This window comes from Nomascus leucogenys, chromosome 4, assembly GCF_006542625.1.
Source record: "Nomascus leucogenys isolate Asia chromosome 4, Asia_NLE_v1, whole genome shotgun sequence".
Taxonomy (NCBI): Eukaryota; Metazoa; Chordata; class Mammalia; order Primates; family Hylobatidae; genus Nomascus; species Nomascus leucogenys.
In genome coordinates this window covers 1,235,008-1,244,907 of record NC_044384.1, presented here as the reverse complement: position 1 = coordinate 1,244,907, position 9,900 = coordinate 1,235,008, and positions in this window count along the sequence as shown.

The window sequence follows — 9,900 nt, the reverse complement described above, 5'->3', positions numbered from 1 at the left end:
CCTGACCTCGTGATCCGCCCACCTTGGCCTCCCAAAGTGCTGGGATTACAAGCGTGAGCCACCGCGCCCGGCGGTGATTTCTTAAAATAAGACAACAGTGAAGTTTGCCCCATTGATTGGCCCTTCCTTTTGTGAAAGGTTTCTCTGTAGCATGCAATGCTGTTCGATAGCATTTTACCCACAGTAGAACTTCTTTTAAAATTGGAGTCCGTCTCTCAAACCCTGCCACGGCTTTATCAATTAAGTTGACGTAACATTCTAAATCCTTTGTTGCCATTTCCACGACGTTCACAGCATCTTCTCCAGGAGCAGATTCCATTTCAAGAAACTACTTTCTTTGCTCATCCGTAAGAAGCAACTCCTCATCTGTTCGAGTTTCATCCTGAGGTTGCCACAGTTCAGTCATCTTCAGGCTCCGCTCCTAATTCTCTCACTATTTCCACCACACCTGCAGCCCCTTCCTCCACTGAGGTCTTGAACCCATGGGCATTGGAATCAACATCCTCCAAACTCCTGTTCATGTTGATATTTTGACCTCCTCCCATGAATCCCGGATGTTCTTAATGGCACCAAGAATGGGGAAGCCTTTCCAGAGATTTTCAATTTACTTTTCCCTATATCCATCAGAGGAATCACTGTCCAGAGCAACTCTAGCCTTCTAAAGAATATTTCTTAAATAAGACTTGAAAGTCTTATTACTCCTTGTAATTTAGACTGCTGACTGCAGGTTGTGTTAGCAGGCATGGAAACAGCATTCATCTCTTTGTGTGTCTCTGTCAGGGCTCTTGGGTGACCAGCTGCATTGTCAATGAGCAGGAATATTTTGAAAAGAATCTTTTTTTCTGAGCAACAGCAGTAGGTCTTAAGTGTGGGCTTAAAATATTCAGTAAACCATGTTGTAAACAGACGTGCTGTCATCCAGGCTTTGTTGTTGCATTTCTAGAGCACAGGCAGAGGAGATTTAGCGTCATTCTTAAGGGCCCTAGGATTTTCAAGATAACAAATGAGCACTGGCTTCAACTTAAAGTCACCAGCTGCATTATCCCTGAACAAGAGAGTCAGCCCGTCCTTTGAAGCTTTGAAGCCAGACGTTGACTGCTTACTATCTGGGAAAGTCCTAGATGGCATCTTCTTCCAATAGAAGGCTCTTGGTCTACATTGAAAACCTGTTGTTTAGTGTGGCCACCGCCATCGATGGTCTCGGTCAGATCTCCTGGGGACTTGCTGCAGCTTCTCTATCAGCACTTGCTGCTTCACCTTGCACTTTTTATGTTACGGAGATGGTTTCTTCCCCTAAACCTCATGAAACAACCTCTGCTGGTTTCCAGCTTTTCTTCTGCAGCTTCCCTCACCCCTCTCAGCCTTCACAGAATTGAAGACAGTTGGGGCCTTGCTCTGGATTAGGCTTTGGCTTAAGGGAATGTTGTGACTGCTCAGACTTTCTCCTTCTCAGCAGTAGGACTGTGTGCTTTCTTATGGTTCACTGGAGTCTCAATTTCAGTTTCCTTCACGAACTTGTCCTTAGCATCCACAACTCGGCTAACCGTTCGGTGCAAGAGGCCTCGATCTTGGCCGATGTCAGCTTTTCACATGCCTTCCTCACTAAGCTTAATCATTTCTAGTTTTGGGGCTAAAGTGAAAGACTGCAATTCTTCCTTTCCCTCGAACACTTAGAGGCCATTGTAAGGTTACGAATTGGCCTAATTTCAATGTTCTCATGTCTCTGAACATAGAGAGGCCCAAGGAGAGGGAGAGGGATGGAGGAAGGGCTGGCTGGTGGAGCAGTCAGAACACACCCAGCATTTATCCAGCAAGTTTGCTGTCTCATGTGGGCACAGTTTGTGGTGCCCCAAAACAATTACAGTAGTAAATAACATCACAGATCCCTGATCACAGATCACCATAATAAGTAATGAAAATGTTTGAAATATTGCGAGAATTACCAAAATGTGACAGAGACACAGAGTGAGCACGTGCTGTTGGAAAAATGACACTCATAGATTTGTTTGATTCAAGGTTGCCCCAAACCTTGATGCTACTCAATGTTACAAGGATTTTTTAAAATTTCAGTTTAATATAATTTGGGTGAATTATGTAGAAGAAAATTGATAGTTTAAATTTATATTCTTCTACATGCAACATTGAGTAACCTGATTCTAGTATTTGGAGAGCAGGTACTTTTGTATCAAATAATATTAGGAATGTACTTTCTCTTTTCCTCCCAAATGTTTGATTATTCATAAGTTAAAGGCAATCCGGGTACACTTCAGTTCCTTTAACAGTTGTTCCTGAAGTCTGTGCGATGAATGTTTGTAAATTAAATCAGGTTTTTCCATTGAGCAGCTTTATTACAACTTTGGAAATATTTATCTTATTTGATTCTTGATCTTCAAGATTCCCACGTACCTTCACATTTCCCAACACACACTCACACACTCTCACACACACACTCACGCCCACACACTCTCACTCATATGTACTCACACACGCCCACACTCACACGCTGACACACATATACTCACACGTGTATGCTCACACACTGTCACTTATATACACACACATGCCCACACTCACATTCACACACACATGCACACATTCACATACATGTACTCACACACGCATGCTCACATACATACTCTCACTCATACACACATGCTCACACATGCTGACACACACCCGCTCACACTCATACACACATGCTCTCACACATGTTCATATACTCATACACAAACGCTCACACTCATACTCATATACACTCACATACATATGCTCACACACGCACACACATGCTCACACATGCTCACACAATCATACACACATGCTCACACACACTCATATACTCACACATGCTCATACACACAGATACACGTGGTCACACACAATCATGCTCACATGCTCACTCACAGACATCCTCTCACACATGCTCTCACCCATACACGCACATGCTCATACTCATTCACATATATTTACACACACACATAAATACAGGCTCACATCACAACCATACACCCACACACATGCTCACACCCACATGTATTCAAACGTGCTCACATATACTCTCACACTCACAGTCACACACATACTCATACTCACACATGCTCACACTCACACTAACAAACACATATACTCACACACATGCATTCATATTCAAGTACACTCACACATGCACTGACACACATGCTCACACACATGCTCACACTCATGCTAATACACACATGCTCACACATACTCATTCACATATATTCACACACATACATTCACACAATCATACACCCACACACGCTCACTCACATATATTCATATGCTCACATTCACACGCATGCTCACACATACACTCATTCACATATATTCACACATACATTCACACAATCATACACCCACACACGCTCACTCAGACATATATTCATATGCTCACATTCACACTCATGCTCACACATGCTCACACACTCATATACACACATGCTCACACACATATATTCACAGATACACATGCACTCACTCTCATACACTCACACAATGCTCAATATGCATTCACATCACACACACATACTCATACTCACATATACTCACACACTTACACATATATACCCAGTCACACTCACACACACATATTCTCACACACATCCCTGCACACACACATGCTCACACACATTCACTTATGTATTCACACTCACAAATACATTGACACACAATTGTACACCCACACACATGCTCACACACATATACTCACATGCTTTCACACACACTCATACACACATGCTCATACACACTCATATACTCACGCTGACACACATATACTCACAAATGCTCACACATACACACATGCTAACACAGTAACATACACTCACACTAACATACTCAGACTCATATGCTCACACACATATACACACATATAGACTCACAATGCTCACACACACATTCACTCACATATGCTCACACAGACTCACTTACACTCATATATACTCACACACAGACACACATTCATATATATGCTCACATTCACACACATATACTCACACATATGCTCACACACATGCTCACACTCACAGTCACATATCCTCTCACACACATGCTCACACACACATTTACATATCCTCCTACATACATGCTCACACTCGGTTGTGTTAATTAGGCTTCTTAGTCTGCTTTCTGCTGCTATAACAGACCAGACAGATTGAGTAATTTATACAGAAAAGCAGCTGCTTTGGCTCATGGTTCTGGAGGCTGGGAAGTCCAAGAGGCTGCACGGCACCTGGTGAGGGTCATCCCATGGTGGGCAGCATTGCATGGTGAGAGCACATGACCCAGAGAGAAAACGGGGGCCAAACTTACCCTGTATCTGGAGCCCACCACCACAATCACTAGACCTCTCCCTATAATGGCGTTAATCCATTCACGATGGAGGAGTCCTCACTGCCTAATCACCTCTTCAAGGTCCCACCTTTTAATACTGTTACAATTAAGTTTTCAACACATGAACTTGGGGACACGTTGAAACCACAGTATTAGGCAATGATTTGTCATCTGTCACTGTAGTTCAATCATTTCATCAAGCAGTTTCTTTTTGAAATATAATTACTCCCTTAATAATCGCTCCTATGAGTCTTATATTGAGTTCTTGGAACCACAAAATGCTGAGTTGAATCGCCATTAAACTGCAACATTAAAACGAGTTTCAGAAAAAACAAAAAGTTCTATTTAGACTTTAATGACAAGGAGATAATGTCCTTTAACAAAGGTTTTGCTGTTATTATTCTTACCATGATAGTTTTAAGTCAGTTCCTTGAAACTAATTTTTCAAATGAGTGCACATTTTCTAAAAGCATTATAATTTTTAATAACTTCAAAAGTCTGTGACCATCATAACAAAAATCGGTTTTAAGAATTCGCAGTTTGGACTTAGGTGCACGTATGTTCATTCCAGATCACCACAGACTGGAAGTGCCTGTTAGCTTTCCTCTCATTGCTGTTTTTCATTTATAAAAATGTTGAAGTCATCTATAAAAACACAGTATTTGGTATTTTTGCCCTCAAAAGCACACATATATTCTGAGACTGGTGAAAACATTAATGTTTGATCAAATATGTAATTAAAGAGGTAACTGTAAAAACGGTTATATAATTCTAGAACTAAGAAATACATTCTTATACAGAGAGGCTTAAAAGTATTTTTTGATTAAAAAAAAAAGGTGGGGAGCTTAGTTTAAATGAAGGCTCCACCACCCCTTTGACTGGAGGATGGTCACTTCCCAGGACCCATGGTCCACACCAGCCACTGGAGTGGCTCCTGGGGAGCAAGAAAAAGGGAAAGGCCTGCCCTGTCCAGAGCCCGCAAGTCAGCGCCCACATCCTGACGTGGCCGGCCTGCAGGCTGCACCAGCACTGCCTTCTCTGGGAGCCATCGGTGGGACCCAGGCTGCCCCTCCACCTGGCTCCAGGCTCAGCTCCTCCACTCGCAGATTCCGAGGCCACGTCCCGTCCCCCTGCTCCAGCCCACCCCCTGCCTGGGACCAACCCGCTCCCTCTCCTCTCACACTCCCATGACCTCGCAGATCCAGCTGTCCCAAGCCAAGTCTCGGCCGCTCACAGGCCCAACCCCAACGAGGCCCTCCAGTGTCCCCTCCACGTGACCTCCCGTGTTCCGTTGTCCCACGTGGCCCAGATCAAAAGCTCCAGGCCAGCCTTCATCCCCCTGCCCTCCCACCACGCTGCAGACACACCCCTGCCCTATCTGCTTCTCAAACCGTCTGAAAGCCACACAGCTGAAGGGTTTCTCTCCACTTGAAGGAGTCACAACTCTTCAACCACAGCTTCTCTTCGTTAAAAAATAAAACGTTTGTCTCCCTCAACAAATACTCACATGCACAATCCATCATCAATTCCTGTTTGCTCTACCTTCTACATAGTTCTGGATTGTAGAGTGGGTTAACTTAAAATGTATGTTTCCTAACATACTCAGCGAGTGACCTTCCACTTCCTTCTCTCTTCCTCTCTTAGTCTCTAGGAGGGCAGCGTGTGGGGCCTGGGGGTCACGCCCCTCAGGGCAGGGACGCCGCCATAGAATAAGACACACACATCTGACACCCACCCCAGTGCCCCAGCCCGAGCCCAGGCCAGGCACCCCTGGAGGCCTCGCCCTGGTCACCGCCCTCCCACCCACCCTGTTTCTTTACAAGCCTCCCCTCTCTTGACCTGGTGCTAGCCTGGTTCCTTCCAGGTCGGCCCAGTGCCACAGAGGCTCCTCGAGACCTGCCTTGCCCACCCCAGGAAGCTGGGTAGCATGGGTTGCCCTGCCGATTGCTCCTCCACCCTCCTCTCTAAAACCTCTCTCTCCCTCCCCCTGACTCGAAGCCCCCACCTACTGCTGACCAGGGAATTCTCCACCTGATGCCCCTGGTGTGGCCTGAGTCTATCTCTTCCAAAGGCACAGCCCGGCCATCTGCTCACACCAGAGCCACAGCCTGGGGCAGGTGATTCCCCCTCCCCCACCAAGGGGTGCCCTGGCATCCAGTGTGCAAAGGCCAGTGGTGCTGTGAATACCCTCATGTACAGGGCAACCCCACCATGAAGAATGACCTGCCCCGAATGCAGGGTGCTGGTGGCAAGAAGCCTGCTCCAGGGCTCTCTGGAGGTCAGCACGGCAATGGCTGCCCTAACACAGGAGTCTGGCTGCAGGTGAAGGGGTTTCCCATTGAGAAGCCCAAGGAGCTCTCCCCATTACAACAGAAACGGGAACCCAGAGTTCCCCGCAGCTCAACCAATCACACTCACATGCTAAAAACAGAAGCTGCCTGAAAAACTTTTTTCTGGTCAAGCATCTTTGGAAAAGGATGAATTACACTAACCAGGGGTTTCTTCACTGTAGGGAGTGCCAGGGCCTTTAATACACTTTCATGTCAAGAATCCCAGAGGGTCGTACAGCAGGCAAGACTTCCCAAATTTCTGTGACCATAAAACATTTCTTTCAAGGGACTCAAGGAGCCCACACTTGGAGGAACACCTCCTGTGCCCAAGCGTTAGGGTTTCCATGGTGAGTTGGCCACCATGATCCACTCTTCAAAGCAATTAGATTATATTTTAAGCTTCATCATGCAAATAATTTATCATCTTCAGCAATTTCCTCAAAAAACATTATTACAAAAATAAAAAATAAACTGAGCAGACCTACGTCCTACATTATGGGTTGTGATGAAAGCTTACAAATCTCCAAAACCTCAGAAACCACACACGCACCTATAAACATAGGAATATATTTTGGGGGTCACTGATCCCAGGTCGCACACTCTTTCATGAACAGGAACCAAGAGGCTGTGGATGGGCCCAGTAACCATCAGACAGCTGATGGCAAGACAGAACCGGGATCTGCCCCGCGTCTCCTTTCCTTACCTGTTTGACTGGTTTTTATAGAATGCTGTCATATGGAGATGGCACCAAGGGTATATCTAAGTCACATGATCCAGGCAGGTCAACCTGAAAATCACCCAAACCCGTTCCTCAAAACCTTCCAGCTAAAAACCACTGGTTGGCAAAGAAATAATTGTTGTTTGAGATATCCCAACTATTCTGATTTGATCATTAACCATCATATGCACAGATCTAAAAGCCTCATACCCCAGAAATATGCATAATTATTACATCTCCACTTCCAAGCGATGCTGGGCTGACCCACAGCCATGGGGCAGGGACATCCACGGTCATCGTCACTAGTCCTGGGATTTGGAGAGTTTTCTTTTACGGCACATTATCAAAGAAATAGCTGATCAATAAAACATATTTCAAAAGGCAAAAACAAAAAAGTCCGTGGTTGAGATAGAAAGTGGATCTGTGGCTTGCGGGACGGGGGCGAGGGAGTACTGAGTCACTGCGATGGGCAGTTGGTTTTTTTTTTTGTTGGGGGGAAGATGAAACAATTTGAAACCAGAGAGAAGTGGTGTTTGCACAACACTGTGAGTGCACAAATGTTAGGAAATTGCTCCCCTTACCAAGGTTAACTTTACGCGTTGTGAATTTCACCTCAACTTAAAACAGAAAAGCAAAAAATGGGTTGCTTCCATTTCCACAGTTGTTCGTCTCTACCACCAGCCAGCTTCTCCTGGGAGGACACGTCTATTAACAGCAGGTCTCTTGGGAATGTTTTCAGAGTATTCTTCTACCAAATAACATTGTATTACTAAAGCATATTCACCTTCTGCCATTTTTAATGGTACTTTAAAATGTATTTATGTTATAAAATGTTTCTTCTTAAGTCATTCCTATTTTTAGAAAACATGGTCATGGTATACGAGTCTACCTTACTTCTTGAAACCTGCAGGTGTATTTAATAAGCTACAACCTGAAATTGCAGAAAACACCCATAATCATATGACTAGATAGGAACCTTGTGTTCAGACTTTTCAAAGAACCTTATTAACAGACAGAGGAAAGATATAAAATACATAACTCAAGGAATGGAAGAACCTTATTAACAAACAGAGGAAAGATATAAAATACATAACTCAAGGAATAGAAGAGATGACAGCACTTTCGCTCCACCCCATGGCAACTTGGAGAAATGGGCTGGGCCGGGCTGGCACCCGGAGACTGGGTACCAACACCCTGAATCTTGTTTTCAACCCTGTCTCTCTTGGCTGCTAACCCACCAGCACCAGCTCTCTCTGGAAACAAGTCAGGGGGCCTCCCACACCCTCCCGAGCCTGCTTCCCCGTCTTCCCATTATCCACGGCCTTCCTCTACCTGGCCTCTAGGACCCCTCGTCCAGCACCTCCGGGAAGGCCTGTCTGATGTTGCTGCACTCTCTCCACCCCTCTAATCACAGGAGTCTGTAGTTTCTAGAAAGCCTAATCTTGCTCCTGTCCTGATCCTTTTAATAAACTCTCTTCATGATCCTGCGGGGTGGTCTGGTTTTGCTACCTGCGGCCAAGTGACCTATTTTCCCAAGCCTGCATCTGAGCTTAGCCCTCTCTCCTGCTGTGAGAACGCTCTTTGGCAGCACCCTGCCCCAGAAGATAGGAACACTTTAAAAATCCGTATATGCGCATAGTGGTGTTTTAAATACACACACACATCTCTTCATAGAAGTAGAAAATAGAAAAGCAGCATGTATGACATGAAATCCCAGGTGGTTCTACACAGACTCAAGGTAAACGGCATGCGAAGATGACATGACAGAGCAAAGCAGACCCATCAATCCTCTCCTTATCCTCTCTCTATAGACAGACACAAAATGTTCACTGATTTTTGATCATCGTTGTGGCAAAGACATTGTTGTAACAGCATATCACACCCTTGTGATACTGGAGTACAAGTTGACCATCAAAGGCTGCTATTTCTCCCTGCTGTCTAAGGAAAATGTATTCATTTCACCAACAGAAAAGCAGGTGGCCACCATGAGTGCTCCGTCTCGTCTTCCTCTGGATGAAGGGGCTGCAGGGAGGTGTTGTGGAGGGGGCGCTGAGGGTGCTGAAGCCGCAGCCGCATCACGGTCTCAGCACTGGGCTACGCTCCGCAGTGCACAGGCCATTCTCTACAACGGCCCACTTAACAGTTTCAGAAAACAAATGTGCCTGACAGCATGAGGTGGCCACGTTCACATTCATGCAAATTCCCTGTGGCACACTGAGATCTCTGTACACTTTGGAGTGAGGTGTTGATAACGTCTGGGAGAACGAACCAACCCAATGGCCAGCCTGTGGCCCAGGCGGCAGAACCGCTCAGCCGTGAGGGTGCCACTGGTTGAAGCATTTCCTGAGAACGGCTCCCTCTCCCCACACCTGTCCACGGCTCCATGGAACTGACTGCTGTGCCCCAGTCTGCACCAGCCCACAGCGCACATCAGCGTCCTGGAGGGCTGGCCACACCCAAACCCCACGCAAATCATTTCTGCACCACCCCTCTCTTCAA